Here is a 17421-nt window from a genome sequence, read left to right as displayed (position 1 = left end):
TATACTTTTCCCTAACACTCTGAAAGTCAGCATATGTAGACCCTTGTCTTTCAGTTTGATAACTTACACCTGGGCAGGGAGTGATGGATGTACCAACCATGGCCCCTCAAAGACCTTCTCCTACTATTTCATGCATGCATCTCAGACCCCGTCTCCCAAACACCCCCTATTTGCAGAGTATTATATCTAGAACAGCATTCTAAGGTATATATCACAGGATTTCTTGGATCTTGCCTTGGCTTCTGCTGCCATCTATTTTGAATCCAAAAATCACCTCCTATTGTAATAAATATTGGTTGCACTTGCAATAAAATACTAGAAAGGCTTTCTTCACTGTGTCCTGTGACCCGAGGACTCTACCTCCACTTGTCCAGAAGTCCTCTTCCCCATTCACTTTCAGTAATATGGAAAATATACAACAAATATTTACTATAAAAGGACGCAATTTTCAGATCTGATTTCCATTAATGCCAATCCCTAATCTCAGTTATATTTTGGCCTTGTATCAGATGCTTTTTTTTTTTTCCCAAGGATACCTTATTTTCTCGCCCCTCACAGGATCAGTAAGACCTTCAATACAGCCCACCTGATACCTTGAGAAGCTTGGCCTTAGACCGATGACAACCAGGCACCGTACTCCCATGCCCATGCTTACATGTGGCTCTCCAAACTCACAGTGATCAGGACACTCCAGCACATTTCTGAGCTGCACCCAAGACCCATCCCTCTCCCAGGCAGCTGCTCCAAGGGAACTAGTGATGCCAAGGTTTCCATATGGAACATCCTAGAAAAATTCTCATTTTTTAAGTTCTCCTTTCAGGGCAATATTTAAAGTACATCTTCAGGTCCTCATTTTTCACTCAGATTTCTCAGCTACTAATACTAAACCCCTAGGCTGTCTTCCATCTTTGAATCCCTAGTATTTACTTAGAAGGATCCCTAACATCTTGTTCAAACACCTTTTAAAATGTCCAAGATTCTTACACATTCACCTAACCCAGAAGTCACACAATTACTTTGTTCAAGGAATACTCATTACCCAACTACATTTAATGAGTGTGCTGGGACCATTAACCACCAAGAACATGGAGAAAGTCAGAATCTGTTTCAAGGGGAAGAAGTTTTTCCTTCTCTAATGGAGTCAGGGTGCCTGAAGAAAAGGGAATTAACCTAAGTCTCAGGAAACTAAGATTTCTGGCTCTGTCAAAAGTATTTCTGCCACAGGTAAGTCACTTCACCTTTCTGAGCTTGAGTGACCTTACCTGTCACCTCCTTCCACTCCTACGCCAATATCCTCAACTTCCATCCTCTGTAACCTTCAGATGGGCGAAACGCCAGCCTGAGATTAGTGCAATGTGTTGCCTTTGCCACATCCCATGCTGGGGCAGAGCCAGCATTCACCTATCACCCTCCACCTCCACTGGCCCCAACAGGCACCCCTCCATCCCTCCCGCCAGCCCTCAGTCCCAGTTCCTTGATTTGAAAATGAAAGGTTTTCACATTTTCAAACATATGGCCTCATACTCACCAAAGGCAGAGGTAGACCTCTCCTGATTCACAGAGAACACAGAAGCGTCAGCACTCCCTTACCTTCCCATGAGCCACCTAGAAAGCCCACCTGCACTGCATCCCCCTTTGCACGTCTGTTTTCACACACAGGTGTTCCTATTCACACCCCAGGCTCCACATCCCATCCCTCTGGCTTTCTCAGGACCAAAATTTCTCCTAAATCTTGAACATTTCCTTCTCTATTGGATCCTTCCCATCAGCATCTACACAGGTTCCACACACTTCCAAACTTAAAAAAAGTAGTTCTCATTCCTGACTCATAAATTTACCTTATTTTTTCCCCCTAACACAAAGCCTCTGGAGCTCATCACACACCACACTGATCCCAGCTCACCCTGCCCCTCAGTTCAGCCTCAGCCTGCAGGGACCCAGCAAGCACCCACCAAACCCCATACAGCCTCCTCTCTACCTCTGCAAGGTTATTAACAATAATTTGGCAAATTCAATGATTACTTTTCAGTCTTACTCTTACTTGACCCTTAGCAACATTTTATATCACTTAATATTCCATCTTATTGTTAATCTTTTTTTTCGCCCCACCTCTCCAACTCCTTACCCGTCCCTTGCAATTTCCTCCCCATCCTCTACTCCACTGCATAAATAGTCATCTGTTTGTCTCACCCTATAGGCACTTTCCACTGCATAATGGCTTTAGTTATCATCCACAGAAGGACAATTCCTCAATCTTTCTCCCCCTAGGCTCTATCTCCTGACATCCAGACACAAATAAGCAATTACTTCTACACATCTTTGAGTAGATAATCCTCAAATTCAGTAAGACCTAAACTAAACTGCCTTCTCCCACCTGGCTCCTCCTGTACTTTTACACAGTAAATAGCATCACCCTCAACCCTGTCAGCAAGCCAGAAATGCAGGCATATATTCTCCTTATTTCTGCCCTCTCCCTCACCTTTATAGAATCACTCAAATCTCCAAGGCTCATCATTCTGACCTTCTAAGTTAGTGCTTCTCAAAATGTGGTCCTGGACCACCAGCATGAGTATCACCTGGGAAACTGCTGGAAATGCAGATTCTTCAGCCTTCTCAGATCTTCTAACTCAGAACCTCTAGGGTGGGGCCCACCAATTGCTCACAAGCCCTCCAGGTGATTCCAATGCCTGTTTGAGTTTGAGAACCACTAATCTATTAGTGGCATTAGAACTGCCTTTCAGCTGTCCCCACCACCTCTTCCCTAAAGACTGCACCTCCCCTCTCCTGAATTACCACATCTTCCTCAGAATCTTCCAGCCTCCAAGTCAGACCCATTGAACATCCCTCAGTCCAGACTCCACAAACAGCAAGAAAGCCCTCTCTAAAACACTCCTCTACTGAAAACCCTCCCGTGGTTCCCCACTGCTCCAGGATTGTGTTCCAGTTCCTGAGCCTCCATAAGCAGCTCTGGGTACCACCCAGAATTTTTCCTTCAGATGCCCCCTGCTCCTGCCCCTCACACCACAACACTGTGCCCCAGACACACTGACCACTTGCAACTCAACCCTTCTGCCTGCCCCACCCAACCCCCACAGAAACCCGGCAACCTTGCATCTGCCCACCTGGTAGCTCTTTTGACAGTGAGTGAGACAGCACAGGGAAAGTATCTGCATTTTTCACGGGAAAAACTCAGTAACTACTATGTGATTGGCTGGTGACTGATAGGTTCCCAGGAGGATAGAGACAGATGCCGCCCGCCCCCCAAATGTGATGTTCACCTTGGAGACCTGCTGCAGACATGGGTATGCCCAGCACAAGATCCACACCCTCTCCTGGAATGTGGAGCACAGATTAACCACCTACAAGGATTAGCTGCCCTCTGTCACAGGACTCTATCCCCTACCCCTCCCTTAACCATCCCCTCCTCCTTCTCTGTTGTTTCTGCCATGATCTCCAGCCGCAGATTCCCACCACTGATCCTTTACAAGCCTAGTGCCTCTTCACAGTCAGGGCTGGAGCCATCTTGAGCTCAGCCCGTGCCCCTCTGATGCCTTCACAAGTCTCTCTTGTTTACCAACTAGACTGTGCATTCCTCCCTTGGCAAACCTAACAGGGACCACATATGGATAGAAACGGAAAGAAAAGTCAAACTGACACAGTGAAGTTACCATTTATGTATTACCTAAGTGTAGACCAGGGGCCAGCAAACTATAGTCCACAGGCCAGTTTTTATAAATGAAGTCTTGTTAGGAAATAAGAGCCAGGCTTATTGACTCCATGTTGTCCATGGCGGCTCTCACAGGAGAGCTGCATACTCTTGACAGAGGCTGTAAAATATTTACTAAAGCCTAAAATATTTTCTCTCTGAAAAACTTTTAAAAACTTTGCCAACCTCTCATCTAGACAATAAAGAAAGTACATGGGAAATAAATCTTCCTTCAGATTTCCAAAATCTCGTAAAAATCTGGGGGAGGAATCCCCCCCAAGGTCCTGGTAGGGTGGTGTCTTATCAGTGCAAGGACCTCAGGTTCTGTACTTCTCCTGGCTCATGGTGAGGGAAGGAAGGCCACAGATATTCGAGTCACATCAGCAGAACTAATTGCTATTCAGTGCATATCCAGGAGAAAGAGAAGAAAATCAGGACAGAAAAGCTGGGCTGAGTCACCATTTTAATAAAAGTCCATCACATAAATTTAAAATGAATCCTGCATCACCCACACTGTTGCCAAATGGGTGAAAAAGTACCAGTTCAGATACCAACATAGGTATCTGAAGTATCATGATTCTCTTAAATGAGGAAAGAAGAAAGTATGTCATTAACTTAAATAGTGTGACTGCCACAAATGAGTTTTTATTTATTTATTTATTTATTATTATTATTATTTTTTGTCTTTTTGCTATTTTTTTGGGCCACTCCCGCAGCATATGGAAGTTCCCAGGCTAGGGGTGGAATCGGAGCTGTAGCCCCTGGCCTACACCAGAGCCACAGCAATGCGGGATCTGAGCCGCGTCTGCAAACCACACCACAGCTCACGGCAATGCCGGATCCCACTGAGCGAGGCCAAGGATCAAACCCGCAACCTCATGGTTCCTAGTCAGATTCGTTAACCACTGCACCATGATGGGAACTCCCACAAATGAGTTTTTTTTTTGTTTTTTGTTTTTTTTTTTTTTTTTTTTTTTGGCCTTTGTCTTTTTGTTGTTGTTGCTATTTCTTGGGCCGCTCCTGCGGCATATGGAGGTTCCCAGGCTAGGGGTTGAATTGGAGCTGTAGCCACCGGCCTACGCCAGAGCCACAGCAACGCAGGATCCGAGCCGCGTCTGCAACCTACACCACAGCTCACGGCAACGCCGGATCGTTAACCCACTGAGCAAGGGCAGGGACCGAACCCGCAACCTCATGGTTCCTAGTCGGATTCGTTAACCACTGCGCCACGACGGGAACTCCAGAAATGAGTTTTTAAAAACTGGTTTTTCTAAACTTCAATTAACTTTCTGGTTGGGGATTATAACAAAATCCATCAAAGTCCTGGCAGCATTTTCTCTAAGCTCAGAGCACTGCGGTAAAGGAATAACAATCTGTACCATGACTACTTTTGCAACAATGCTCTTGAATTAACATAATTGATAACTGGCAGGGGATAGGGGTGGGGGGGGAAATACCATTTGCTCTTAAAATACAAAAAAAGAAGCACATGTTAGAAATTCACTAAACCATATTTCAGGTTGAAAAAAAAATCTCAAAATATATGTGCTTCAAATCATTTACATAAACGTTTGGACACTGACTACTATAGGAGCCAGGGGTACATATGTATACATATGTATTAAAGTCCCTCTACTTCACATTGAACTGAGTGACTACAAACATGGGGGATGTAATCTGCCCACCATGCAATTAACCCTGTAGTAAAAGGTTAATAATACAACTATTTCAGAAGCATGCAAGTGTACAGCCAGCAAAGAAAGAAACCAAGTTGGAACTTTGATACATACCCACTTATCATATTCTTTAGGGAATAATCTATTTTTTAACTAAAACAAAATAGAATGAAAAAGTGCCCCCTGAAGAAAATTAAGACTAGTAAGCACATTTCTTCCTATTTATATTTATTGATTGTTCCATTCAATAATTTTATCCTACAAGAATTATCCAACCAATGCCAAAGGGGAGTGGGATGGATAAGGAGTTTGGAGTTAGCAGATGCAAACTATTACATTTAGAATGAATAAGCAATGAGGTCCTACTATATAGCACAAGGAATGGTATCTAACCTCTTGGGATAGATCATGACGGAATATAAGAAAAGGAATATATATATATATATATATGACTGGGTCACTATGCTGTACAGCAGAAACTGACACAATACTGTAAATCAACTATACTTTAATAAAAAATAAATATTAAAAAAGATTTATCCTGGAGTTCCCATCAAGGTTCAGTGGTTAATGAATCCGACTAGGAACCATGAAGTTGTGGGTTCGATCCCTGGCCTGGCTCAGTGGGAAGGATCCAGTGTTGCCATGAGCTGTGGTGTAGGTTGCAGACATGGCTCAGATCCTGTGTTGCTGTGGCTCTGGTGTAGGCTGGTGGCTACAGCTCCAATTAGACCCCCAGCCCAGGAACCTCCATATGCCATGGGTACGGCCCTAGAACAGACAGAAAAAAAAAAAAAAAAAAAAAAAAAGATTATCCAAGTGAGAAAATCAAACATGTCCCATGTGGTAGAGTTATTGAGAGAGAAGAGCAATACTGTGTAGCAAACCAACCTCTGGCCCTTTGGTTTCTCTGTTTCAGGGACTCTGAGTAAAGCAGAGGTCCTTACAGACAGCTGTATTTTCATTTGTCACATTACCTACAAAACATGCTGGACACCCACACAACAGACAGAGTGAAAGTGACTGTGAAAGGATTTCAACTGGATGGACGGGATGCAGACTCTCATGCATAAGCCCCCCAAAAACAATACTGGAGAAACTGAGAGATTGACTTCTAGTAAATGCCAGTTTGCACAAGACAGAAACCCATCTCATGACCAGTGAACACCTGCCAAAAATTACTTCCCATCCTCAAGCCTGGACTCTGGCTGGACGTCCCCTTTTTCTCACTCTTTGCCCATAAACAGAGTCACCCCAAACACTCAGCTGACTTCCTGAATTTTAATTCCTCTGCTATTCCCAAATAAACTCAACTTCTGGTCTTTTGAAATTGTTTCAGTTTACCTCCTTTGTTTGGGTTGACATTACAAATAAGTGATGTGCCAATATACGCATGTGACCCTTTCCCAGGGAAGCATGTGGTCGCTATGAAGTGGTCAGTGTGAAGTGGGGTTTGGCACTTGCCACCATGTGTCATCTGCCTCTATATGGATTAAATCATGAGCTGCCACTGTACCCCTTGAGTGGAGCTCAGGGTGCAGAGCAGGAGTGAAGCACTCTGTGCTCCTGGAAAACTGGAAGAACAGGTCTTCAGACAGATATTTTTTAGATTTTATGAGCCCACTTCTTGTATCTCCTCATATCTAGAAAAACACTGAAATCCTTCATGGTGATGTCTGCTCCTCATGACTAGCAGTAACCTTCCTGAGACCAGCAACAAACTTCTATAAAATATGTGCATGGCTGCACGCACCTCCCCCTCACTTTTACCACACATACACTGATATCAATTCCCTCTGACTCTTTGGGGCGGCATTTCAGTCTGAAGTGAAGTAGACAAAACAAAGGATGTCACAGTCATCTGCGAATATAGCCACCTCCAAAGGTGAGCCACAAAGGGAAGTCTTAAGGGAATTCAGGTTATGAAAGCACAGGATGCCCAATAGCTGAGGCAAATATCAAAGGAGTGATTCCAGTAAGCCCAGACCTTTGCATCTTCCCATAGAAGAGTCTATGAATTCCTTAACTTGAGATAGCTGGTTTTCTGTAGTCTTTTGCTCCTGCTACCTGCCTATATATCCTGATTCCCCCCCAACTTGCCTCTTTGGAGTGATTTCTCAGGGCTACCTGAGATGCTGTCTCCCAGGGGCTTAAGTCCTAATTTTGCCCCAAATAAAAGTTAACTCTCAACTTTCAGGCTGTGGATTTTTTAAGTCAACACTGGGAACACAATGCCGAGTGGGAGTGATGGGCTCACTTCACAAACTGGCAGGTGTCTGACCCACAGCTTTTCCTATTCTTCCATCTTCCTTCCACTCCATCCAGAAAGATGTGGAGAGGGAGGGTGGGGGAAGAAGGTGGGAATTACACCAGTAAAACCAAGAGTGGCAAACAGATTAGGAAAGAAAGATGGCAATAAGCCTAGAGGCAGAGATCCAATAGAGTCAGTTCCCGAGCCAAGTCATTTATGAGCAGATTCGCACTCCATGCCAGCCTCCGCCTTCTTTCTCTCCAAGTGTTCATAAGATTACTAACTATAGGTGATGCCTGGTCAATCAAAAGTATCCACTTAATGAGCCCTCTAGTTCTTCCTTTCCTCAGTTACCACTGCTTCCCTTCCAGCCCTCCTCTTCATGAAATCAAGGCATATTTACTGAAAGGCTGTGCTGGGTTCTGTAAGAGAAAGTGGAAAGATAATAACAACAGTAATTACTAGTATTTACTGGGCACTTATTACATGCCAGGTATTGTGCTAAATGTTTTATCAATTAATCTCATTTAATCTTCAAGATAACCTCCCAGAGGTAGGTTCTATGATTATACCTGAAAATTTTTATCCTGGGACCTTAGATAAACGTCCTAACCTCTTAAGTGGAGGAGATGGGACTGGAATCCACAGTCTAGGACTAGAGTCTGCTCTTACCTACTCTGGAGAGACTGGATCCCTCTGTTCACTATAGATTTCTGTTTCTATGGTAAACACAGTAAACACAGGGACGAAGCCCTGCATTGGTCATGAGGGCACCTCCACATATGCCTTAATTTGCATGGGGGTGGAGCCAGTTACATCACCTTAAGTCTTTTGAGAGAGAAAATGCAGACTTTGATGGTTAAGGAGGGTGTCTGAGAGGAGTGGACTCTGAACAGCACTCTCTGAAGAGAGTAGAGCTAACTGGGAAGTAACAGTTGAAAGCAGAAGCATGAGTACTCAGTCCCAGGGTAAAACCGAGAAGCACCTCAGCAGATGAAGGATGGGGTTTGGAGGAACGGAAAGAGAGATGGGTCATGAGGTGGGAAAGTATGAAAATATTGAAACAGGAGGCAGATCAGAGAGGTCCAAGGAATCTGGCACTGCATTCTGACAGAAAAACTAGAAAGGCTCTGTGCAGGAAAACCACAGATCAAATGTACATCGTGGGGTTCCTCAAGCTCTTAACACTTGGTACTGGGTACTCTCCACTGGGGTGGGGTCCTGTAAAACGTTCGGCGCAGCATCCCTGGCCTCTACCCATTAGATGTTAGCTGCACCCCTCTCCACACTGTGCTGACCCAAAATGTCTTCAGACATTGCCAGATGGACCCTGGAGGGGAACATGCCCTGAAATGAGAACTTTAAAACTGGAACAAGGGGGCAGGACTAGGGCAGGGATGGGTAGACCCAAAATGGTAACTGACGAGGGCGGCTGTGAGAGCAAAGCAAGTGACAGCTGAGCTGATAGGTGACATTCCTCATTCCTCTCTTGTAACATGGCCTCACCAACTAGCCCTCCAGAATCACCTAGACAGTGTTCCAAGCCCAAGCTGTGCACAGTTCTCTCCACCTCTGCAGCCCACATCACCCAGCAGTGTCATCAACGCTCACCACAGCCTTCCTCTTGAAGGACCCCCCCCAGCTCTGGGCCTGCTTCTCAGTATATCCTCCCTCCACCCTTCTCCTCCCTCCTGGGGGCAGCAAGTCTCAGCCAACACCCTGAGCTGCTCAGTGCTAATCACTTCACATACTAGACTTGGGAATCAAGAGATAAGCTCCACCTCTCAGATCTTAAACACAACATCCTCTAGCCAAGCCTCTGCTGAACCCACTCAAGCTCTCCACTGCACTGTCTTTAGGAAGTTTAATCTCTTTATATTTATCTTTTTAGCATATACCCTCTGGCCTGTGCTAGTAACCCCAGTTCCTCTGTCCTCTAGGAATTGCCACCAAGGAATCATACATTCTAGATGTCCAAGAGAAAATGATCATCCTGCCTGGGACCCATACTGGTTTTCAGATGCTAATGCTTTGTGGAACATCACCATCCACCCACAGATGGGAATCAGACACCAAGGAAATCTTCTACTCCTTCCCCCACTGCCCCTGTCTCCATTTAGGCACTTCTACTAACTCTAAATTTTTTTTTTATTACTTCTATCCATTCTCCATTCTGCTACTAGAATAAGTGTTTTTTTTTTTTTTATATAAACGCCAATCTGTTTATGGCTTAACTACTCAAAATTATTTAAGGGCATCACCAGTATGACCCAAATGTCCTTATAACAAATCTGACCTCCTTTTCACCCATCAGTCTCCCAAGCTTCAACCCAGAACTACCCATAACACATAGTTACCTGCATCTTCTTGCCTTTTATAGCTGATTCTTGGAGTAAACTCCTAGTTGACTCTTAACTACTGCCCCAAGCATTATCTCCTGAGCCGCAAGGAGATTCAGTTAACTCTCCCCTTTTGCTGCTCCCACTGTGCATGTCTCCACTGGGACCCCAATATGATTATGACCTGTAGTGATAGATAACATACATTGAACACTTACTGTATACCCCATACTGTGCAAAATGTTTCTATGTTTCTTACATAGAAACTACTATATTACTCCTCATTTGACAGAAGAAACAAACTTTCAGAAATTAGGCCACCTAAATTTTCACAGTAAAGTGGAAAATCCAGGGTTCAAATCTAGGACAATCTGATTGGGGAATCCCACTTCAATTGCTGAACCCCAATAATCTGTTTACGTGTCTTATTTAAGCCAATGTAAGTCAGTTGAGAATAGAGGCTTTCTTTTAGTTTGTGTGTCCCTAGCAACTAGGGGTGGGGAAAGAGAAAGGAGGAGCTAAAAAAAAATGAAAGTCATAATTACATATCAAGACCCTGATCTAAATTAGAAGAGGATCTATGTATAAAATAAATAAGTTACAAGGATATATTGTATGACACAGGCTATAGTCAATATTTTATAATAACCATGAATGGAATATAACCTTTAAAATTGCGAATCACTATATGTACACTTGAAATTTATATAATGTTGTATATCAGCTATACCTCAATAATAAAATAAATGAGAATAGGAAATCAGTAGCTATCTTAGTCCATTTGGACTGCTATAACAAAATACCACACTTTGGGTGCCTTAGAAACAACAGACTTTTTTTTTTTTTTCACAGTTCTGGGGACTAGAAGCCCAAGATCAAGGTGCCAGCTGGTCTCCTTATCTGGTGAGAGCCCTCTTCCTGGGTCATAGCTGGGTCATCCCTAAGTTCTCACATGGTGGAAAGGGTGAGAGAGCTTTATGGGGTCTCTTCTATAAGGTACTAATCCCATCATGGGGGCCCTCACCTCAGGACCTCAGCACCTCCCAAAGGCCTCACCTCCTAACATCATGACATAAGGATCCCCATATGTGAATCTGGGGAACACAGATATTCAGACAACAGCAGTAGTCTTTAAGAAGAATTGAAAGAATGCTATCAAATCGTAAGAATGAAGTACAAATTTCATATGTTGAGAATACAGAGGAGAAAAGGAAAAGAAAGTTACATGTTTCTTCTCTCAAATGGAAAGGAAGAGAACATTATAAAAAGGCAAAGAAGGAAAAAAACAATCAGAAACTGTATTGCAATGCTCGGTAGCTCTCCATATAATAAAGGGATAAAGCAAATGACAACTAAACTAAACATGGGATACTTTTGAGCAAGTGAATAATCCATTTGAACTTGACCCAAGGAATATCCTAGCTTGAGTGGCCTGGGTGCTGTGATATTGGGATATTGAGAAGGAAATTAAATTAGAGCACAGTACTGCCTCTGCAGGGCAGTATTTACAGTAGCCCTATCTTTCTCGACTTTTAGAATAAACTTATGGGTAAATCAGTAACCCTAAAAATATACCCTGAGGACAAAAGTGCACCTCCTGGAAGGAAGCTGGAACAGTCCAGGCATGGATGAGCTATTAGCAGAGGTGCTAATGGCAGGTGGGGTGGCAGGAGATAGGATCTGAAGCTGATGGAACAATAACAAATTGAAAAGCTTACTATTTAAGGGTCAAAGCAAATTACTAAAAGGAAACTAGTATAGCAATAGGAATTGTGCTGGAAGGATAGGGAAAAGCCAGGGAAGGGGGGCATCCAGAGTGACAGTAATTGCACTGGCAAACGTAAAATACCAGAAGTCAAAATCAGCTAAACAAGAGTGTGGGGCACCACTTCGGTGGAGGGATTGAAAGTGGGTGAGGGGCAGGGCCTGCTGCTGATACCCCAGCCCTTCTGTTCCTCATCCAGGTGAATGTGGTATTTTAGCCTCTTTCAAATCCCTAAAATTCAAAAAACCGATATGAGTAAAACTGATTACAGCTTCAATCTACTTTTGTTATCCTGGATTTATGCAACGATTACCTAGGTAGAGGAATAGACACAAAATCTGGCTACTAAATGAATTTCAGAAAATAAAATCTTTTTTGACTTCTATGTTGACACCAGAGAGAAGTCTGCAGGGGAAAGAAATATTTCGGCTAAAATAATTTTAAAAGCTGGGTTAGGAGTTCCCTCGTGGCTCAGCAGGTTAAGGATACAGTGTTGTCACTGTTGTGGCTCTGGTTACTGCTGTGGCAAGGGTTCAGCCCTGGCCCAGGAACTTGCCCATGCTGCGGGCACAGCCAAAAAAAAAAAAAGCTAGTCTAAAAATTGAGCATAATTTAAACACCACATTTCAAATAAAACAACTTCTAACAGTTAATACTATACATGTTTCAAAAGTATAAATACAGCTATATCCCCCCCCACACACACACATACACTCTCTTAGAGCTCTTGTGTCAGGAAAATATTCACATGGGTTTGAAGTTATCTTCTTGCTCTGAAAAAAAGTGAACTCAAATAAAAATGACCTTCGTGCCCACCCAGGGACGCCAAAAAAAAAAAAAAAAAAAATGATCATTTCTATTTGTCACTTAAGTCTCCATTCCAGCTACTAACGGCAGTGAGGAGAGTGCATTTCATTTGTTTTCTGGTAGTGGCTGCTGTTGGTATTGATTCATAACATCTTTCAATAGGTTCAAGATCCTATTTCTTTTATTTCTTTTCAGCTTGAATTTTCACATCTTCCTTTTCTTTAATTCTAGCTGCACTAAGAAACTCATCCAAACCTATATCCATTGACACACACACCAAGGAGCTTCTGCCCATGTGGAAAACAGGGGGATCATTACATATTCAGCAAAAATTACCAGATCTGCCAAACCCCAAAAAGCGCAGTGTTCAAAAATATTCTACTAGAAAGACATTTAAGATCAATTCTAAAGGATTAAGTAGATATAATCATATAATCCTGCCAAAATCCTTGGGCCAAGTAAACTTGCTTTGTGTGTGTGATGTAAATAGGTAATGTGCTATCTGACATGGTTATGATTGAAGAAATCCTGGAAGAGCTTGCTAACAGATAATCAACAAAAGACAAAAAAAAAAAAAAAAAAAAAAAAAGGAGTTCCCATCGTGGCGCAGTGGTTAACGAATCCGACTAGGAACCATGAGGTTGAGGGTTCAGTCCCTGCACTTGCTCAGTGGGTTAACGATCTGGCGTTGCCATGAGCTGTGGTGTAGGTTGCAGACTCGGCTCAGATCCTGCGTTTGCTGTGGCCCTGGCGTAGGCCGGTGGCTACAGCTCCAATTAGACCCCTAGCCTGGGAACCTCCATATGCCGCGGAAGCGGCCCAAATAAATAGCAAAAAGACAAAAAAAAAAAAACAAAAAAAACCAGATAATCAACAATTATGTAAGATAATTGTGGTTTGCTAAAAACAGCTGCAGATGAACATGACCCAGAAAAAAGGATCTCGATATGAATGAAGACACTCTAAGAAACAGGAGACTTAGGGGACCGTACGTACACCGGACTGTTCTTACAAAATGACCTCCATCTACACCTAAGGGCAATGAGCCAAGGTCCAAGGTAGCAGCACGCTGAAGATGGGTAGTGCCTTGTCCACAGGTAACAGGCCAGTGTCCCAAAACCTTAAATACATGGTGTGTCATAATAGTGAATGCTTTGCTATTTCTAAGGATTTAGAGACCATGGCAAATATTTCAAGAGAGATTTTTCCTTACACTTGAGAGACGCAATTAGAACAGATCCCAAAAGAAAAAAATCTTTCCTCAGACCACAGAAAACACTATAACACACAGCTCAAGAATACAATCTACCAAGTGGCAAGAAGTGGTATTATTCATATGTTTTCCCTTGCTATTTTGGAATTTCTCTAGCTTACAATTTTTTGAGATATTAAAAAAAACAAAGATATTTTAAAAAAGGCAAACGTGAAGGTAATGGACAATATATTGGGCCATTAAAGACTTAAAGACCAGTCTTCTGGAGTTCCCGTCTTGGCGCAGTGGAAATGAATCCGACTGGGAACCATGAGGTTGTGGGTTCGATCCCTGGCCTCGTTCAGTGGGTTAAGGATCTGGCATTGCCATGAGCTGTGGTGTAGGTCACAGACGCGGCTTGGATCTGGCATGGCTGTGGCTGTGGCATAGGCCGGCAGCTTCAGCTCAGATTCAACCCTTATCCTGGGAACCTCCATATGCCTGGGGTGCAGCCAAAAAAACAAAAAACAAAAAACAGTCTTCCTTTCTGATTTGAGAAAACATGAATATGAAGAGGATTATCAGCCCTTTTGTTGGCTGAGATAATTTTAAAACTCATGGCCCTAATTTTGACCAGCTAATAAAATCACAACATTCCACACAGCAAAAAGCAAAAGCTATTGATTTTCAGGTACTACACTAGGTATTAGTTTTCTATTTAGAATCAATAAGCACCAGTTTTGTCCTTATACTTTCCTCCTAAAACTAGCCTATCTTCTCCATCTTGGTAAATGGCACAATCTTCCACCCGCCATGTAAAACCAGAAACAAGAAGTCACCTTTGATTTACTTTTCCATGGCCCCCTACTAACCACCAGAAGTTCCATCAGCTCCACCTCCACCTCCAGTTTCCACCCCACACTCACTAACTCTGCTCTGTCTCCTCCACCAACTCTTGTTCAGCTACTGCAGCAGCCCTTCTGCTGCTACCCTGCACAACATCACCCAAACGCCAGGCCCCTCAATCCATGTGCAACAAAATCTTCCAAAAGCTCCCACTTAAGAAAACCCATTTTCCTTTCATGGCTTTCAAACCTTGAATGTCCTGGCTCCTTAGTCTTTTCTGTCATCATCTCCCCAAAGGGAAGCTACACAGGCCCTCAGCCCGTGCCTTGCTTAGGTCCTGCCTGCACTCCCCCAGGGCCTTTCTACTTGCCACCAGGCTCCTGGAGTGACCTTCCCTTGGAGCTCATTTCACTGCTCTTGATATTACATGTGGGGCTTCCCTCTATTCACCCCACCTGCCCTCATCACTAACCATCTTCTTGGGTTTAAGTGCTTCATGGCACTTACTAGAATCTGACATAAATTCATTACCTAGGCTTTCATTTGTGTTTATGTTTTCTCTGTCTCACCCCGATGTGAAGAGGATGCAAATTTCAGGAGAACAGGAATCTTATTTCTCTTGCTAATGTAATCACTAATATATCTCTGGAGCCTAAAACACTGCCTGGCATGTAGAATGCATTTAGTAAACATTTGTGACTATCACTCAAAGCTTTTTGCTTTGCAGTACTCTTGAAATTTTAACCAAGTTAAAATGTGAGGGAAAAGGTGAAATCCTTTCATATTTTCTACAGCATTTCTAAAGCAAAAGATGAGGCCCTAAAAATGTATAAAATAACACAGAACTAAATCAAAAAGGGTTGACTGAAGTATGCCAATCCATAAAAATAGCATGAGTAAGATGCCCAGATCAAAACTCTGGTGCTCTGTGTATGGATGGAGATGAAGAGGGAGAGGGAAGGGGGAGCTCTCAGGGAAGGGAGAAAAGTTGGGGGCCAGTTATAAGCTGGTTTCCCCAGAGTGTTCTGTGTTCTGTCTCAAAGGGCAACTGCCTCCAAGAGAACTGTGGGCTCCCTCAAGTGATTTTCTGGAAACCAGCAGAGAGGCTAATTATCAGAAACTTCTCTCCCTACAGAAAAGTCCATTCCTCCCCATTTCCCCACTAATACTTCAGTTTATAGAACTCCCTGTACTGCTACCTCTTCTGGGCTGTGAAGAAAATTCTTGACTGTGTATACAGTAAATGCACATTTCTGTTGCGAACTACCATTTAGTACATGTAATAACGTTTCTTACTGGAGTAGCTTTATTTCATATTTGTATTTTCTGACCGGGGAATGGAGAGGTAGTACAGAACCAACAAATAAAGTATGGAGAAAATTCAACCACACAAATCTAGGGAAAGAAATTCCCTATCCTAAGGAAATGACTTCATACCATATTAAAGGATTACATTCACTTTGCTTTTTGCTCTCTACGCCATACCAGGCCACCCTCCAAAATGATGAGGCTGGGAGGGTTATTAGTCTCTTTAACATAAGGAAGAAAGTAGCAAGCATATAAGAAGCAGCCAGTTCAGTGATTTAAAAAAAAATAGGATTATTCTATTCTTTTCAGTTTATTCCAATTCCACATGTATTGACTAATAAGACTGTTTACTTCTGAATTTTATGGGAGGAAAATGCAATTAACTTGGGAATAGTTTTAATCAAAAGACAGGTGTGAGGCACGGCTAGTGTTTGTCTTTATCTGTATCTTACTTATTTTAATTCCTAGTTATAAACTGATATATCTCCTAGAATACAGCCTATAAAGCTGTTAGCCCTCTATAATCCCCAGTTTCTGTCACTATAATGGCACAGCCCTTTCACAAAGAAAAAATGAGGTAATTTTTAAAATTATCCAATTCTTCTCATAGAAGAAAAAGATCTACCAAACAGTAATTAGCTGCCATGCAATAAATGGACAGTTAGATACATAGGTAGATAGGTAGATGGATAGGTCTTAAGAAAGCTTCACAAGTCACAGTACATCCTGGGGAATCTTCTTTTGGAAGTATCAAGAAGATCTCACAACATTTTACGTGGTTTATTTTCCTAATACTGAAGGGAGATCACACTTGTAAAGGGTAACGAATAGGAAGAAGAAAAATAGGCTCATATGGACCTTTTGTTATTTACTGTCACTTCTTGATCTCAGCCAGGGCTCATTTTCATTGCCTTTCCAAACTTATCTTTACTACCACCACCCCCGCCCCCAGCTCAATGTCATATATACACATGGAGAGGAGAAGAGGGTGCAGAGCACAAACATAACCAACCCATGTGGATAAGTGAGCTGAAAAGACTCTGGTTTCCTCATAAGAAAGTCCTTCGTGAGAAATCTTACGCATCTGGGTTTAGGTGCACACACGCTCATCACAACCTCCAAGGTCACACACGTACCACATACCTGAGGAAGATTAGCAATACTCTTGCTTGAAAATGATAGTCCAGCTGTGCTCTTATTCGTTATGAATTATGAAATGGCTTTGGAATTAGTGTTCCGCTGTATTAACCCTCTTGGTGAGTGGGAGCTGGGGGAGAAAGCAAATGGCGCTCCTTCGTGTCAACAGTACACAGATGAGTTATGAACACATGGAGAGAGTGCTCCAGGGCCCACGGAAACCTGCTGCCTACTGGGAACAAAGCTCTTGCCCTTGGAGCTGCTTCTAAAGGTGTGTCCACAACCAGCAAAGTCAGAAATACTGACTTAAAAGCACTTAAAAACCATCACTGGTTAAAGCAAGCTAGAAAACTGTCAAGAGTAGCCATCTGTTAAGAAAAGGAGGTGTGGCAAA

The 17421-nt window shown here is 42.9% G+C and overlaps 1 protein-coding gene across 8 annotated transcripts in view; it reads right to left on the bottom strand.

Moving 5' to 3' along the window:
• The window catches only part of FMN2 (formin 2), a 305517-nt gene that overhangs the window by 244207 nt on the left and 43889 nt on the right, over positions 1 to 17421 (bottom strand). For 2 of the 8 annotated variants that reach the window (XM_084996814.1, XM_084996815.1), the window contains exon 1: positions 1529 to 1609. The exons of 5 other annotated variants lie outside the window; for them this stretch is intronic. The gene's annotated coding sequence lies outside the window, so the exon portion shown is untranslated. Of the gene's footprint in view, positions 1 to 1528; positions 1610 to 2479; positions 2587 to 17421 lie in introns of those variants that run through there. One more of the 8 variants, XM_084996816.1, reaches the window with a different exon arrangement.

This window comes from Sus scrofa, chromosome 14, assembly GCF_054392235.1.
Source record: "Sus scrofa isolate SSC_HxYL_T2T_F1_AM1 chromosome 14, Sscrofa_HxYL_maternal_Yorkshire_Landrace_v2.0, whole genome shotgun sequence".
Taxonomy (NCBI): Eukaryota; Metazoa; Chordata; class Mammalia; order Artiodactyla; family Suidae; genus Sus; species Sus scrofa.
This window is presented reverse-complemented; position numbering and strand designations above follow the sequence as displayed.